A 16847-nucleotide genomic window follows, 5' to 3' on the forward strand; every position below is an offset into this window, starting at 1 on the left:
ACATGACCTAAGACCAGATAAAGTTAATCCTTTCTCAGTTACCTGGATCCAAGAAATTTCTCTCTCCTTTTCTCTCTCACTCTTGGTCTTGTTCTGGCTCTCTTGTTTTTTTAAAGCTCTTTATTGGAGTACAGTTGCTTTACACTGTTGTGCCAGTTTCTGCTGTACAACAAGGTGAATGAGCTGTATTTATACATATATCCCTATATCCCCTCTCTCCCTATCCCATCCCTCTAAGCCATCACCAATCAGTGAGTTGATCTCCCTGTGTTATGCAACTCACTAGCTCTCTATTGTATTTTACATTTGGTAGTGTATGTATGTCAATGCTACTCTCTCACTTCTTCCCAGCTTCCCCTTCTCCCATTGCCCCCTCACCATTCTGCACCCCCCACCCCACACCTCGTGTCCTGACGTCCATTCTCTACATTTGCTTCTTTATTCTTGCCCTGACACTGGGTTCATCAGTACCATTTTTTTTAGATTCCATGTATATGCATTAGCATATGGTATTTGTTTCTCTCTTTCTGGCTTACTTCACTCTGGTTCTGGCTCTCTTGATCGCCTCGCTTCTGTTTTCATTAACTTCTTGTTTTTGTCAATGAGGGTATAAGGGTGTGTGTTTCGAGATGAAGGCTGTAAGGCCACTTAGATACATTTGGCTCTGAAACATGATATATATTATTACTTACAAATGAGTAAAACACATTTGGAGTCTTACTTCCAGCTTCCATGGTGTGTAATTGCTTCATGAAAAGTACTTTAAAAATTATATTCCATAAGTCTAATTCACAAAAGTATAATATTGGAAAAGGAAGAATGATTAAAATGGGTTCTTAAACTGAAGGCAGTCAATGAGACTTGATTTAACTGAAATGAAGTTTTCTTCAGTTTCTATTAATTTAACTCCAGAAAAAGTGGTCTAGCATCTTGTTTTAGAAATTGTGCTTCTTTGTCACCTAGTGTACTAAGCTTTGGGTCTAGTGAAAATTCTGAGAGGCAGAGTCTCATTTTCACATCCTGCTACTCAGCATTTAGTGAAAAACCACAGCTGTGGATGAACCAGAGTTCTAAACAGCTCAAACTTGAAGCGCTTTCAGTTCAGAGATATGAGTGCAGTTCATCAGGAGAGGAAAATGTCTGTACAAAGGAATAATAGTCCTTTGGGGATAAACTTCATAGGCTTAGGGAACACTAGAACTGGAGAGAGTATCCAGTGCAACAAAATGTTTGTGAAAACAAGGCAAAACTAAAAGCATCTTGGATATTGCAGAGCACAGAAATAAACAAGATAAAAGAATAGGCTTTGGAGACTATACAAAATATAAGGCCGTAGACCTCGATTGCTTCTAGGCTATAATAAATATGTCACTTTGCTCACAAGCTGGCGTGGAGGTGTATCACCTGAGGAAATTCAGCCTTAGTGTATCTGGAACATGAGGTAAAGGAATACTGAAATTCCAGTTTTCCGCATCTGGATTGGTGTGGTGAAGACATATGTATGTGTATACCTCCCTTAAACATCTCTAGCACTTGTCAGTGATGGTCCATTCAATGTTGAGGAATGTTTAATTTGTCACTAGGGCGTCAGGTGTCACTGTTTAACTGAGTGCTCAAGCTAAACTCTCTTTAGATCCCACTTATAAAAGGAGAAAAGTTATTTCTGGTTTAATGTTTCCTTTTACCATTCTTGGAGTGTCAGAGAGTTCACATGATCAAAGTTCACAGACTTTAATATTGTTGGGTAGGGGTTGGGGGGAAGGTGTCCATTAGAGCTATGCCAAAAGAGAAAGCAGGATCTGATACACACCGAAAGCCCCAAGTGTCTGTGCATTCATGCACCGTAATGGAGGTCTCATTCAGTGTTGTCCGTTCCTCTAATTGTTTTGGATCTACACATACTTCACCAGAAGTGTTTACTTTCTCATTCTCCTCCATTACTTTTTAAGAATATTGGAGCCTAATAGTCATATCACAATTGTAGGAGTATAATGCAAATCTTATACTGTGTAATACTAGCCCACCTAATTCCCACATAAGAAGTAGTTTAGATATCTGTCAATTAAACTGCTATCCTCTTGTGTCTTGGGTCTTACTTGGATATGAGAAAAATAGAACTGCAGCCATCACTTGACAAGAGCTTACTCTGGTTCAGCACAAAATTTCTCTCAATATACCCAGCTCAATTCTACTCCCTATTTTGTGTCCTTCACATATACCCAATACCTTATAATGATGAGAAAACAAAGGAAAGTCTGCTTGCTAATGCAGCCAAATTTGGAGGAAAACATGTACATCTCTTTTCAAAGCTATAGCTTTTCAGTTAGCTCCTTCTCTTTGCTGGCTAAGACCACAGCAGAACGTTAACACATCCCTCCCAAGATGAGCTTTTTTTCAATTCTTGGGGATGAGTTTGGCTACTTACACAGTACAGAATGAGCTTAAAGTCACGTGACATGGCTCTACCACAAATCACACAATTAATTCAGAATTTGTTCACCCGGTAGAACTGGGAAATGTGAAATTTCCTAATTTAGATCACTATACTGTGGTTATGTAAGAGAGTGTTCTTATTCTTAGGAATTTCATATTACAGTATTTAGTGGTAAATATGCAAGATTTCTACAACTGACTGAAATATTTTAAACACTTAAAAATATGCATTTATAAAACTCAGAGCTCTCCAGTGGATCCTTCCGCAATGATGGAAATATTCTCTATCTTCTCTGTCAATATTGGTAGCCAATAGCAACATGTTACTATCAAGCACTTGAAATATGGCTTCAGTGATTGAGGAACTGAGTCTTTAATTTCGTTCAATTTAATTGTATGTGGCTTGTGTCTACCATACTGGACAACACAGATATAAACATACATAGAGAGGAAGAAAATGAATACAAATGGAGTAAAGAATAGGTGAATCTGTATAAAGAGTACGGAAATTCTGTGGATTATTCTTGCAATTTTTAAATTTTTCTTTAAGTTTGAATTAGATATATTCATATGTAATTTTTTGAGTTACAAAAGGAATACTAGATAATATACCTATGTTGATGAGACTTCTGCTTTCAGAAAGATGAAGTAGAAGTACTTTTCCCTATTCCCCCACTGGGAACAATTAAAAATGCTGAAAATTATAAGTAAATCAAACACTAGAAAATCATATGTAGACCAAAAGTTTGGGAGAGTAGTGAAGACTGACTTGGGCCTTTGGGAGCCAAGGAATGTCATATTGGTAAGTTCCCTGGGTATCTTTCTGAGTCATCTATTTCAGACTTGGTGAAGGAATAGCTGACAAGTCAGCAATGCCAACAGGTAAGGAAACAAAGTACCCCAATGAAACATGCTTTCTTTAACCAAAGGATCAGGAGAGAGGTAGCTTAGTGACAGAAAGGAAAGTTTAGACAGAAACCACTCTACCCCAACTGAATACCACAAAAAATAGTGGACTTCCCTCTATTTGCCATAATAAAGGCCAAATAGAAAGCCTGGGTTAGCATCCTCACCAGCTACAAGGAAGCACTCTAACCCCCTATTTATGAGGGTGCTGTCAGAGTAGTGCAACCTAAATGCCTATCAATAGATGAATAGATAAAGAAAATGTGGCACATGTATACAATGGAATATTACTCAGGTATAAAAAGGAACAAAATTGAGTTGTTTGTAGTGAAGTGGGTGGACCTAGAATGTATTATATATAGTGAAGTAAATCAGAAAAAGAAAAACAAATACCATATGCTAATATATGTATGGAATTTAGAAAAATGGTACTGATGAACCTAGTGGTAGGGCAGGAATAGAGATGCAGATGTAGAAAACAGACTTGAGGATACAGGAGCGGAAGGGGAAGCTGGGATGAAGTGAGAGAGTATTATTGACATATGTACACTACCAAATTTAAAATAGATAGCCAGTGGGAGCCTGCTGCTGAGCACAGTGAGATCAGCTCAACACTTGGTGAAGACCTAAAGGGGAGGGATAGGGAGGGTGGGAAGGAGGCTCAAGAGGGAAGGGATAAAGTGATATATGTATACATATAGCTGATTGACTTTGTTGTATAGCAGAAACTAACACAATATTGTAAAGCAATTATACTCCAATAAAGCTGAAAAAATAAAAAAAATTATCTGCACTCTGGCTGTGGAATTTACAGGAGTTTTAATATAACCAGTGTACAGATAATTTTTGACTCACCCTCGTAGTTATGATTCTCAGAGGAATGGGAAGGAATGTATGTTGAGCTAAGGTTCCCTTTTTCTGATTGTAGAAGGTATTCTTGGAACTGTGGGTAGGGGGGTGGCTAAGAAAAAGAGAGAAGAGAGAGATGTTGGGTGGCCTGGAAATGAGATAGTCATTATCTAGAGGGATTTTATAGAGAGAGAAGTTTGAACTTCCACTTACATCTAAGAGGGTGAGTCAAAAATCGTCCGCACCCTGGTTGTATTAAAAATTCTATAAATTTTACAGCTAGAGTGTGGATAATTTTTGACTCACCCTCATATTTTGCAGAGGCACAAGCACACCCCCTCCCAGTGCCCAGGAGTCCCATGAGTGGCCACAGCAATGTAACCTCCACGCAGTGGAGAACTTTACACCATCTCCACCCTGAAGTTAATTGTCCCAGATCTCCCTTATTGGAAGTCATTATGTTACCCAATGACCACTTGGCAGGAGTGATGCTTAACTGTGCTCCATGGCTTTGTGCAAATGGGCTTTGTTCACTCCCATTATATTTTTCCCATGTTCACTACACTGCAACTCTATCCTAGGACCAAAGTAAATTCTTGAGTAAAAGCATGGGGCTGAGGATATCTAGAGGGGGTGGTGTATGCGTGGGGAAAATTCTACCTTGAACAGAATCTGTCTCCCCATTGTAAAATGCATCCCAAGTATACAATTACAATCTCGCTCGAGTCAATATTCATGATTTCAATACAATTTCAATCTCTCTCGAGTCAATATTCATGATTTCAAATATAGGATCCAGTTAGAGGTCACGTTAATCATTAGTACTATAATTAAGAATAAATTGAATCACTCTGTAGGTAAAACACTGCCTTCATACTTTATTTCATCCTTGCAAATTTTATGAATAAATGAAAACGCAATTCTCATGATTTCAAGTTTAGTTTAGTGGCAATTGTTTGACATTCGGAAGATGCACATTTAACTTGTTCCCAGCAAACAGAAGCTGGTTAGGAAATTATATTCTTTGGGTTTTTAGAGTATGTTACACTCAATGATTCACTGTTTCGCTTCTGGATAGCTTTCATCTCTTCATGAAGTTTCATGCTCCTCTTCTTGAATCCCTCCTTGAGAAGTCGTTCCTGTTCCTAAAAGGGAAAGGGGAAACTGAACTCACACAACTTAAAATGTTTCCCACGTTTTCTAAATTATTTCATACCTACATTAATTCCTCATGAGTTTTTGAAAGTTATATTTGAAATTTTTCCTCCCTTTACTTCGATTACATCACTCTTTCTTGAGTCTCCTATGCCTGTCCAAATTTTTCTGGACTTGTTTTAGGTGCAGAAATGTTCTACTCTTATAGTTTCTAAAACATTTGTGACCCAGAATTATTTTCTCGACCTCCTTCACCCAGATGTAACACAGTCTCTCTGGAAAAACTGACATTTTTCCTCCTCAACTCATCTATGCAGTGTGAACTCCCACATACACATCTAAGAAGGCAAGAAAGTTGGATGAACTCCAATAGGAAGGTTATTTCATGATTCAGAATCACAGCAGATGTTTGATCAGGGAATTCAGTACAAGTTTCCAAGATTTGATAGCAGAGATGGTAGAAATAAGTCTAGGAGATCAAGCCTGCCCTGGTCCATACTGTATTTCTGGGTGGACATCCTGACTCAACAGACTGAGGTAGGGTCTGGAGAATGGGAAGGTACTGGCAGCCTGAGTATTTAATTATGTGGTTAATTGTGTAGATGGTCATGAATCTTACTACTCATTAGGGTGTCTCCAGAAATAAAGTCATACAAGGTATGGCAGAAAGAATGTCAGTAGGTAAGAAAGGCCAGATATTTTTCCACAAGGAAGGACCCAGAAAAGTTACTTATCTCTCATGAATTGACAATTTCCTCTTTTGAAAAATGACATGTGGATTTGATCACAGAATGTCTGTAAAGCCACTGTGCAGTGCCTGGCAATGAATAGCTATGGTTTATTAGTGACTTATTAATGAAGGATTCTATGAGATTTTATAGAATCTTTAGTAACCAGAGATGGTCAGTCCTAGAAGCTGTAAGAGAATGAAATGTCTACTAGTGTTGGGGCTAGAGAATTCCTTAAACTGAACTAATGCTCTAACTTCTAAGCAGTACTTTTTTTTAAGCTGTATTACTTTATTGGCGTAAAGCGGTAAAAAAAAAGTTTCATGAACATTTATTGTACATTCCAAGTGAAAGGCACCATGCCAGGCACTGAGGGAAATACAAATGAAAGACTCAAACTCTTTTCTTGTCTTTCCTACCATAGTAGTGGACTCAGGCACAGAAATACAAGCTACTTTGCAAGGCAATTTTTTTATAAGTACCATATTGGATGCACAATTAAAGTATTATGAGAACAGAGAGAGAAGATTCATTAAGAATATTTTTGCTTCAAAGACCATTACACCTAATTTTCTGGTTTATGATGTCAAAGAGCCGTAAAAAAATATAATACACAAGGTTGAAGAGAACATTTCATCAGCCTTATTGGGAACAAAACTGTTCTCCAAATGGAAGCCATCACCTCACACCTAAGCAACAGGCAGAGAACACACAGGGCCACCAAAGCACAATGGTGACTTAGTTTCCAAGAGACTGTAGAGCAAACTGCTTACAAACAAAACAGCTTTTTAATTACGGTGTAACATACATAAAGTGCACAAATGTTAAATGTATAACTCGATAAAGTTTTATATATGTGTGAGTGGTGGTAACTCTTAAATGTAAAACCAAATAGTGACTGACACACAAAAAGAGCTCAGTTAAGTACTAGCTGTTGTTTCACCTGCCACTCTGACAGGTAAAAAATACAATCTTGGTTTCATTTGCATTTCTTTGAGAAATGAGACTGAACATTTTTTTCCTGTGAATTACCTGTTCATGTCCTAAGGCCTTTTCACTATTGATAATATTAGTCATTTTTTAAAAACTAATTTGTAAGAGCCCTTTATTTACTAATAACACTCACTCTGCCTTATATTGCAAATGTTTTTCCCAATTTGTCCCTTGACTTTTAAATTTCTTTGCCATCCACTAGTTTTAAATAGTTATGAATTTTATGCTCTTTTCCTTTGTGATTTCAAGCTTTGATGTTCTGCTAAGCAGTATTTTTGATTCAGCACAGGAGAAGATACAATGGAGATGACACAGTCGAATACCTGAAGTTTAAGGGCCAGAACCCTCTCTTGTTCTGCCATTAACTGAGCCCTGTCCTTTTCCATCTTCTCAGTCAGTTGTTTCCCATGTCCTGATAAATCCTTTCTTTCTCTTGCATCATCTGCTCATTCTTCTTTTGCATATCCTCCAACATTTCCTTTGTAGCTCCTACAGATTCAGACTTTATACTTTCCACTTAGGAAGAAAAATAAGCAGAAAGCATGAGATTTAAATTGTTACAGCCTTATTTTGCTTTTTACCCTTTCTGTTTGCTTGTTTTATTATTATTTCATAGAGAAAACTTCTTGTGGTAATTTTTGCACTAAGTAATCAGAAGACAGATTAACATAAATACCAGTTAAAAAAAATCCCCCGAACGATGAACTATACTTGCTATAGTAATATTCCAGGTGGACTAATGTGGCTAATATTAACATTGCTAGCGGTTTCCAACTATCTAGAGTGTTTTCAGCTGTTCTCATCTTCGATCTCTTTTTTCCTTTACTGTAAGTGACTGATCACCCTGTAGAAGTGCATCAGCCACATCCTCCTTGGAATCCAAATATTTCTTCAATGTCTCCTCTGCCTATTGATGCAGAAAAATTAGAATTAGGAAATAGAGACTATGGGTTAAAGTAAAACCTAGCAGTACATTTTTAATTCAATTTTATTTTACCATCCATTTTAGAATTTAAATACCATATCAAACTAAATTGGCTTAAAACCCAACTATAGATCCACCCTCAAATTTGCTTCATTCTCAGTCACCATAATTTTAGAAATTTAATTAGTAAATCTCGTCTTCTAATTGTATGGGTTAAAAACCTTACAGTTATTTTTCACATCTTTTCTTCCTCACAAATCCCAGGTAGCATCATCAGCTAATGGTGTTTGCTCTGACTTCAAAATAAAACCAAGCAGAGCCCATCAATTGTCACCTGCTTCTCCCAAGCACCCTGGTTCAAGACATCATCACTTCTTGCCCGGACCACGGCATTAGCTTCATAATTGGTCTCCCTACTTCCTACCACCCATGCTCCTCTATAGTCTGTTTTCCTTAGAGCAGCTAGTGTTGTGTTATATTACCTTAAAAAAGATCACTTCACACTGGCCTCCAGGATACTACCTGGTTTAGTCTCTGACCTCTGAACATCCCTCTGACCTCACCTCTTACCACCTCTTCCTTTGCTCACTGCCCTCTTGCCACATTTCTTGCCATTCTTTAAGCATAAACCAATTTATCCTTCTGGAATTTTCTGTTGTTTGAAATATTCTTCTTCTAGATGCCCACTTGGCTCACTCCCTGACTTCTCTGAAGATTCTGCTACGGTACCTCACGAGAGAGGCCTTCTTTAAAAACCTACATATAAAATAGTACCACATTTCCTTCCTCTCCTATGCCTCTTGTCTACTTTGTTTTTCTTAAGGGCACTTTTTATCACTGTGATAGTGACTTCCAGAATCACCCTAATATTATTCCCTCCTTTGCCTTTGCAACAGGATGTTTATTTTTTTCACCAGGGCACATTGATGGCCATGATAAAATTTTGCATTTTGTGTTCAACCTCCTTGGTAACTGAGGTGGCTATATGATTAAAATATGGCCAATACCTCTTACACGGTGTTACATGGTGCTCTTTGCAAATCACATTAAAGAGAGCTGACCCAGAGACCTTTTATTTTTCTGATTTTCCCTCTCCTTTTCATCAGTAATGTGGAAGTAGTGGGTGAAACTCCAGCAGAAATCTTAGCCCATAAATTGACCTTGAAGATGGAGGCTGGGTACTAAGGTGCTGGAGCAGAACAAGGAAGGGGCCTGGGAACAGGATGTCATGGAGTTGTCATAGCAGCCTGGACTCTCGCTGCCTTTCTTCTTATATGTAAGAGAGAAAAAAATTTTGTCTTTTTAAGCCACTCTTGTTTTGTTCTATTTTGTTTGTTTTTTAAATGATATGTACCCAAACCTAATTCTAACTGATATAACCTGAGTATACTGGCACAGACGTATAGTTAAGAGCACAGAGTCTGCTATAAAAGTTTCCATTCCAGCTGTACCACTTCTTAACTGTACGTTCACAGGTGAATTATTTTACTCCCCTATGTTGCCGGGAGCCGTCCGGGGATTGCCTGAAGGCGCAGGCAAGGCCGAGCACTCTGGGAATAACCTGCAAGGCGGGATTTCCAGTGAAGGCATCCTTGGTTCGGAAGGAGCTGCAAGGCAGGCATCCTGGAAGTACCAGAGTTCTCCGAGAATTAGTTTCACTATGAGTTTCCTCTGTTTACTTCTCTTTCTAGGAATGATGAGCTCTCTGGGTGAAGGGGCGCCTACGCCGCCTTCAAGAATGGTGGCTACCCCCCCTCCCCCCGCTTTCTTGGTGGTGTGGAAATTCTATGGGCCACAAACTAATCACATGTAGACCCTTAGGGGACCCGGGTAATGGAGGCATGTTTAAACTTATTATCCCCACCCTTGGGCCATGCTGGCAATTCGGCCGTAATGGGCCATGCATTGTGATCAGGAATGCTGCCTCCCCCAATCACAATTATCCCAAACCTCTGCCCCCTCGGCCTCACGAGAGCTGGCAGGATGCACACGCTAATCATCATAGTTTTTAGGATAGGATAAAAGTATAGGAACTCAGGGACTCCGGTGAAGTGAGGGTCCGTCAAACCAAAGCTGCCTATAAAATATCCCATGCACCCTTCCCTTATAAGAACGGAATATTACGGTATCTATGTTATGTCCATGTCCTGTATGTCTGCTGTCACGTAGCCTAGAGAATGTAGCTCACTGATTAAGCTTAACCTGCTAACAATGTGTCTGTCACGTCAAGCCTGTGGCGCCTGAGAGGCCTGCCCTTAGAGATTGTTATCCTGTGTTCCCCTCCCCCTTGTAACCACTGGAGGGTTAAAACAAGAATGGTAATGTTATGCATGGGGAAAAAATGTTCGATTGTTTGTGGACAAGAACGTGAAGCACTGATGAGAACTGATGATTACATAGAAGACTCATCACCTGACTAAGGACAGGCCCCCGGCGGAGTCACTGGGACATTTGGGGGAGGGATATGGGGCCCCTAATGGAAAAAGCCACATAACAAGATGTAAGATATATAAGACCCAAGCAAAAATTAAAGTTACTCGCACTCTCCTCTTCTCTGCAATTCCACTGCCTCCTGTCTCTTCCTTTCTCGCCGACTCTACCCCTCCCAAGGGACTCCCTGGATCCTGCCTGGGCTGGACCCCGGCACTATGTCTCAATTTTTTATTTATAAATGAGGATATTAATAGTATGTACTTTATAGTGTTTTGGTGAGGACTAATTGAGTGAAGCCGATTTATTTTCTGAAAAAAAATGAGCTCTATCTGTGTTAGCTGTTATTATTATTAGTTTTGTCTGTAGACTATAATTTATTTATTGCTGATGATACTTTGAGAGAAACTGTTTCCTTTTAATTGCCTTAGCTCCAGAAACTTGACAAGATCTGGCATTTAGTTAGTCATGAATAGATAATTGTTGGATGATTGAATGACTAAATTATTGAATAAATTCTACAAACAGTTTTGGGGGCTCCATCTGTGCTTCCAAAGAGGAATCTGCTATTCATCCTATGGTAGTCTCTCCTATTGAATAAATCAGTGAATGGATCAATGAAAGGCAGAGGCACTGTTTACCAATCACATTTTGGTTGTTCCCACTGTGGTTTGAAGGTGTCACCTCAGCCAGTCCCCAGAAATGGTACTTAGCAGGTAGTTTACCTGTATTCCCTGTCTGGGGACCTGATAATACTTATTCTTCAGTTCGTCCTTCTTCTCAATAAATAGATGATAACCTCCTGGTTTAGAAAATGCTCCCTTTTTCACGTGTTCATATAGAGGATGTAAAATATCCTGAATTAAAGCCATGCAATAATCTGATGACGCTGTCACATTCTGCTTACAAAAGTCATTTCTCTTTTGTTCTAAGCTATCCTGTGAGTTGAAAAAAAAAGCACAGATAGTACAGTAAGGCACGACAATGCTGTTAACCACACGCAGATTACTGGGAAATGCTTCTCCTGCAGAGATTATGGCAGATAAATAGGGCCATACATCTCACCATACTGGGAGATTCTAAAAACAGTGCTGATTAAAAAAAAAATACATCTACTTCTCTGTGTGATTATCTGAAGCTTGTTTCCCATACTTTTCTTGCTTCAGAGCATGATTCTCAAAGCAGATACACTGTTCCATATGAAACTTCTCTTTTCAAGTCCCTAATTTATGAATCATTTAGACCAAAAGTGTCGAGTAAGACAGGCCTGTAGGGAGTTCCTGGTTCCTACGCTTTGTGATTTTGTGACACTCAGCTTTTATGAAATGAGATTTCCTTGTTGGTACAACAGGGGAAATTATATCCATCTCCCAGATATCATGTAAGGATTATATGTGGTGATGTAAAGTGTTAAATTCAGTGAGTTTTCCATAAATGCTCATTGAAGGGTCACTATTATTGGTACATTCTGTAAAATTATAACATTTTGCATATGTTCTCAGTATAATTTTAATGAAGGTAATGGTTATTGTACCGCAGGTATTATCAGTGTTGAGAAAGCCTAGTAGAACAGCATATTTACCTACATTCAATCAATGAAGAGATTTTCTATATCAAGCTTTTTTTTTAATCTAGAAAAATAAGTGTTCATTGTCTGCTGACCTTCACTATTTAGTTTCATTAGAATCTCTGAATGCAGGAAGGTATGATTTGTAAAGTCCTGCCCTTGCAAGCCAGGGAAGGGATAGTCATCTCTCAAGGGATTGATTACTTGTCATGCAACAATCCTTCCTTAACTTGGAAGGACTCAGACTTGTGTCTTCAAGTTGTATTCTTATGATGATTTCTCTTTCCTGTCTTTCTGAATTTTACTGTTGCCTTATATTAAACACAATATATTTTTAGAGTTTTCAAAAAAGAAGTGAATCCTCTCAGATTATTATCAGGGACATGAAGGGACTGTGTCTTTAACTTTTAATGAAAAAATAAATTAAAATAATCATATACAAATACAGTTTTACAGTTTACTTGTTTCTTTAAAATATGGCATCCAGAGAGTGGAAATTAACAGAAGAGGATATTTGTAATAACCATAGTTGGTTACAGCACCATAGTCTCTAGGAATAAGGCTAGGAGCAGTCTATTCTTTTAGTAAAGATTGCAAATGAGTACATATAACTGAGGGCTGCTGTCTTTGGGTCTGGGAGGACTACTCACATCAAGAAAGGCCCAGATTTTTCTGCCTCTCATGAACCAGAATAGCACATATACCCCTAATTTTTTCTGGAACACTTGGTCCACATCCTTGAAGGAGTGCTTCATGAAGACTTCAATGGCCTCTTTCTCACTGGCCCTGTGCAGTTCTAGCAGCTCCTGGAGGGTTTCTGTTGGCAGCTGTACCTTCTGGCCCATCTGCTGGTCATAGTGGACAATGGCCTTTTCCATTGCAGCCATGTTCTCAATCCTGGCCAAGGCCAGGACTGCATTCTCAATGCAGGGCAGATCCCCACTGTTGATGGCACTGACATAGGTCAGTACCAGGCTCTCTAGATCTACAAAAGGGAATTTAAAAAATAGTGACTCTCAGTTGGTGAGAGAGAGGTAGAAACTGCATTATTTTAAATACTGAATGTAAAGTTAATTCTTTTGAATCAACTGCTGTATGCTTTTCAAGTGTCACAAACAATAGTTGTAAAGATTTTTTGAGATGAATAGTGAAGAAATGTTTTGTTAATCTCTAGGTTCACAGAAGTTTAAAGCTTCCCTTTCTTCCTCCTTCCTTCACCCAAAAGGAAGATGTTAGAATGAATGGATTAGAATAAGGATATTTGGTGGACAAGAGATTAGGTCTTGATCTTTCTTATCTTTCCTATATGTCCCTTTTGTCTGCCTTCTTTCCCTTTCCCTCCTCACTTCTAATTTATGAAAAAGGTCAAGGAGACAGTTTAGTGCACAAGTATACACGAGCACGTGTATATATGTGTGAGCGTATGCATACATGTGGTGCAGGCCACTAGTCCTGCATCTGGCCTAAATAAGAGGGTTTTTCTAGATATTCTCTCATCAGAGCTCCACACAGCATGACCAAATTGCCAGGGATTTTCTGGTTTTAGCATTGAAAGACTTACATGCTAGGAAATCCAAGTCTTGGGCAAACTGGAGGGGTTGGTCACCCTACAACTACCAGTTTGGGGGACCCAGTCCTGGGCTTTCTCTTCTCTTTCTATAGTTTTAAGTACCACATATATTTTAATTTCCGGCTTTGGCTTGATTGTGAAGCTTTAGATTTGTGTATTTAAATATCTGGATGATAGCCCTTCTTGTACACATCAGAGGAAAATACTAAGTCATCCATATCTAAGCAACTTCATCCACTCTGGAAAACTATTCCTTCCCCAGGTATTTCTCTCAGGAAAAAATCCATTCGAGCAGTTGCTTAAGCTCAGACCCCTGGAGTCAAGCTTGATACTTCCTTATCATTCCTTCCACACACCCATATGTCCTCCATCATCAGGGCTTACGGATTTGACACTCAAAATATGTGTGGATTCTGTCCATTTTGATAATCTTCGGCGCCACAATCTTAGCCTAGCAGAATCCCCATTTATTGTAATAATGTTGCAAATATCACTTGTCTTCTCATTGCTCCTTTACATCCCTCTAACACATTATCAACAAAACACTGAGAAGGGTTATTTTAAATATAAGTTTGATAACTTTGTATCTTTGTAATTCTTCAAGATCTTCTCATTGGAGGAACTCCTTGAGGTCATGCAGCAGTCCTTTCAGGTACAGTTCACTGCATACTTCTCCAGCCATAACTCCACTCTGATTCACTGTACTCTTGTTCAAATCACACTGTCTTTCCTTTACATTCTTGAAGTTGCATAGTTCTTTCCTGTCTCAGGCCATCTCCAGTGATATCATCTCTGCAAAGCTATTTGGACTTTTCCAATCAATCCCTACTCATTTTTAAGTTCTCATCTTACATGTCACTTTCAGAGAAAATTATTCTCTGTCTTAGAATCCAAATTATCTCCCACCTGTCTACACCCTGTACTCTCTCATAGCACCCTATTATTTTGATTTGTTGCGCTTATCACTATTTATCATTATGATTAAATTCAAGTATTTTTTGCCTCTATTGTGCTGGAATGAGGCTAGAACTAAAATATTTTAATCCACCACTATGCCCACTGGTTGGTGCATGGCAGGCATTCCTACTCAGTTCACATATTTTTGAACTGATAAGCAAAACAACTGTTCTAAGCTTAGAGGCAAAGCCTTACATACACGGAGTATTTGCCTTTTCCTGACTTTGTCAACCTGTAGTTCTCGAGAAGGAAATATCATAAATAGGGAGCTGCGAAGCTGGTGGAGAAGGTTCCTACATGAGACCTGGATTCTAGCTCACTTCCTGTATTCACTTGGTTTGTGTGAATATTAGATAACACCAGAAGTAGTTTTAGTTCCCGTGTAAAATTCACAATGTGACCCTTGTGGTACGCTTTCCTTGGCATCATTAGACTCTGTATTTGTCAGAAGTAAACCCTCATGCTTCCCACTCCTATTGTCTACAATGTGCAACAGGAAAGTCCAGGTGAGGAGGGGGAGTGAAAGGGACTCTCGAGGCCCATTGACTATGAGGCCACCTGAAAGAGTCTTGGCCATGGAATGACTGAGGATGTAGAAGCAGAAGTCTTCAACTTGTTCTCTGAATTCAGGGTTCAGATCTTCCTCTTGTAGCTGCTCCAGGTAGGCAAGGTACTTCCTATGAGCAGGGCGGTCAAAGATGAAGCACTTCTTCTCGGCGAAGAACTTTCAGATGCACAACCGAGGTTCATTAAAGCTTTTAGTTTCTTTATCAGTACCTAGAGGAATAAAAATTAAAAGTAGTACAGCTTCGGGCTGAATGCTTCAATATATGACCCTTCAACTTTGTAATTTGCATAAATCCTATACAAAGAGGTAAGAATTAACTAACCATGCATCAGACCAAAAAATTAAAGTGGTAGAGAAATGAAATTTCTTTCCTTCTCCAAGAAGGAAGTAACGTAAAATTAGATCCCATTGATTCTTCTAAGGAATGTTTCATTTCCTCTAACAGAACAGCTGGGATAACAAAGTTACGAACTTATAATTTTCAGCACCTACATAGAAATGGTCATTCTGATATTGTTTTCTCTTTTTTTGTTAGCCAACCATCAGTCCCAGTAACCTGGCTTTAGCATCAGTGAATGCTCCAGGTACTCATCAGCAGTGATGGGTTGTCCATTAGCTTCCAGCTCCAGCGAGAAATGTCTGAGTCCACACAAAGTCTGGAAAGATGCTTACAAAGTCAGCTGAGTCTTTGACTTCATGTTGACCAGGTGAGGATTTTGCCCTGGTTCAATCTGTCAGCTCTGTCACATGGCTGAGATGCTAACATAGGAAAACTGCAGAAAACGAGTAACAGCTTTAATGTTGTATATTCCACAAAAGCTATCTAAAATATTTTTTCTTAATTAGTATATTCACTCATCCCACAAACGTTTATTGAGCAATTACTATGAACCAGGGGCTGTCCTAGAGACCAGTAACATTGCAATGAGTGAGAAAAGGATACCATCTACAGTCTAGTGAGGGAGACAGTGGATAAACATGTAAACCAAAATATAATAAAATCTGAGTATTGATCATAATTGTCTTGAAGAAAAAGGAACCCAAGCTAAAGGTTAGAGAACAACTGTGAGCGTCTGCATGTGGTGCTAGTTTATGTGGTGGTACAGGTAAATTCCTGTTGAGGTGTTCATTGAGCAGAGCTCTGAATGAACTGAGGGAGCCAACTATGCACTGACTCACAGAAGGAATATTCCCAGCAGAGGAAATAGCTCCTGCAAACTCTCAGACAGGAAATCACGGAGTGTGTCTAACATACAGCAGGCAGGCCAGCGTGGCCAGGGCAGAGGTCCTAGAATGGACAAAGTCCAGCCTATCTTAGCCCTGTAGACCACAGAAAGTGTTTGAATTTTATAATACATGTAATGGGAAGCTATGGAGAGCTTTGGGCTGAGAGGGAATAGGACCTGATGTTTGTTTTTAAAAGATCATTCTGGCAGGTGTTGTATCTGTGAGAAGCAAGAGTGTAAACAGAGAGATCCTTAGGTAGTTAAGGAGGTAACCCAGAGGAGAGAAGATGGAAGCTTAGACTGGAGTTATCACTGAGTAAGCGGTAGGAATTAGGCAGCCTAGGCAAATACCTATGACAGTGGAGCTGACAGGACTGTGACCAAGAGTTTGTACGATATAAAGAAAGGAATCATTCAGGATGAATCCTAAGTTTTTGATCCAAAACGCTGTATGAGTGCTGTGGAAATTTACTGTGATAGTTAAAGAGTGCTTTTGATAAAAAAAAAAAAATTGAGTTCTGTTTTTTACATGTTAAGTTT

At 39.0% G+C, this 16847-nt stretch overlaps 1 protein-coding gene and 1 pseudogene across 1 annotated transcript in view; one reads left to right on the forward strand and one right to left on the reverse strand.

Annotated features, from left to right (window-relative positions):
- Positions 1–16847, forward strand: part of KYAT3 (kynurenine aminotransferase 3) — a 195278-nt gene that overhangs the window by 48398 nt on the left and 130033 nt on the right. The window lies entirely within an intron of this gene.
- The window catches only part of LOC130839568 (guanylate-binding protein 1-like), a 66280-nt pseudogene continuing 54571 nt past the window's right edge, over positions 5139–16847 (reverse strand).

Source organism: Hippopotamus amphibius, chromosome 1 (assembly GCF_030028045.1).
Source record: "Hippopotamus amphibius kiboko isolate mHipAmp2 chromosome 1, mHipAmp2.hap2, whole genome shotgun sequence".
Lineage (NCBI taxonomy): Eukaryota > Metazoa > Chordata > Mammalia > Artiodactyla > Hippopotamidae > Hippopotamus > Hippopotamus amphibius.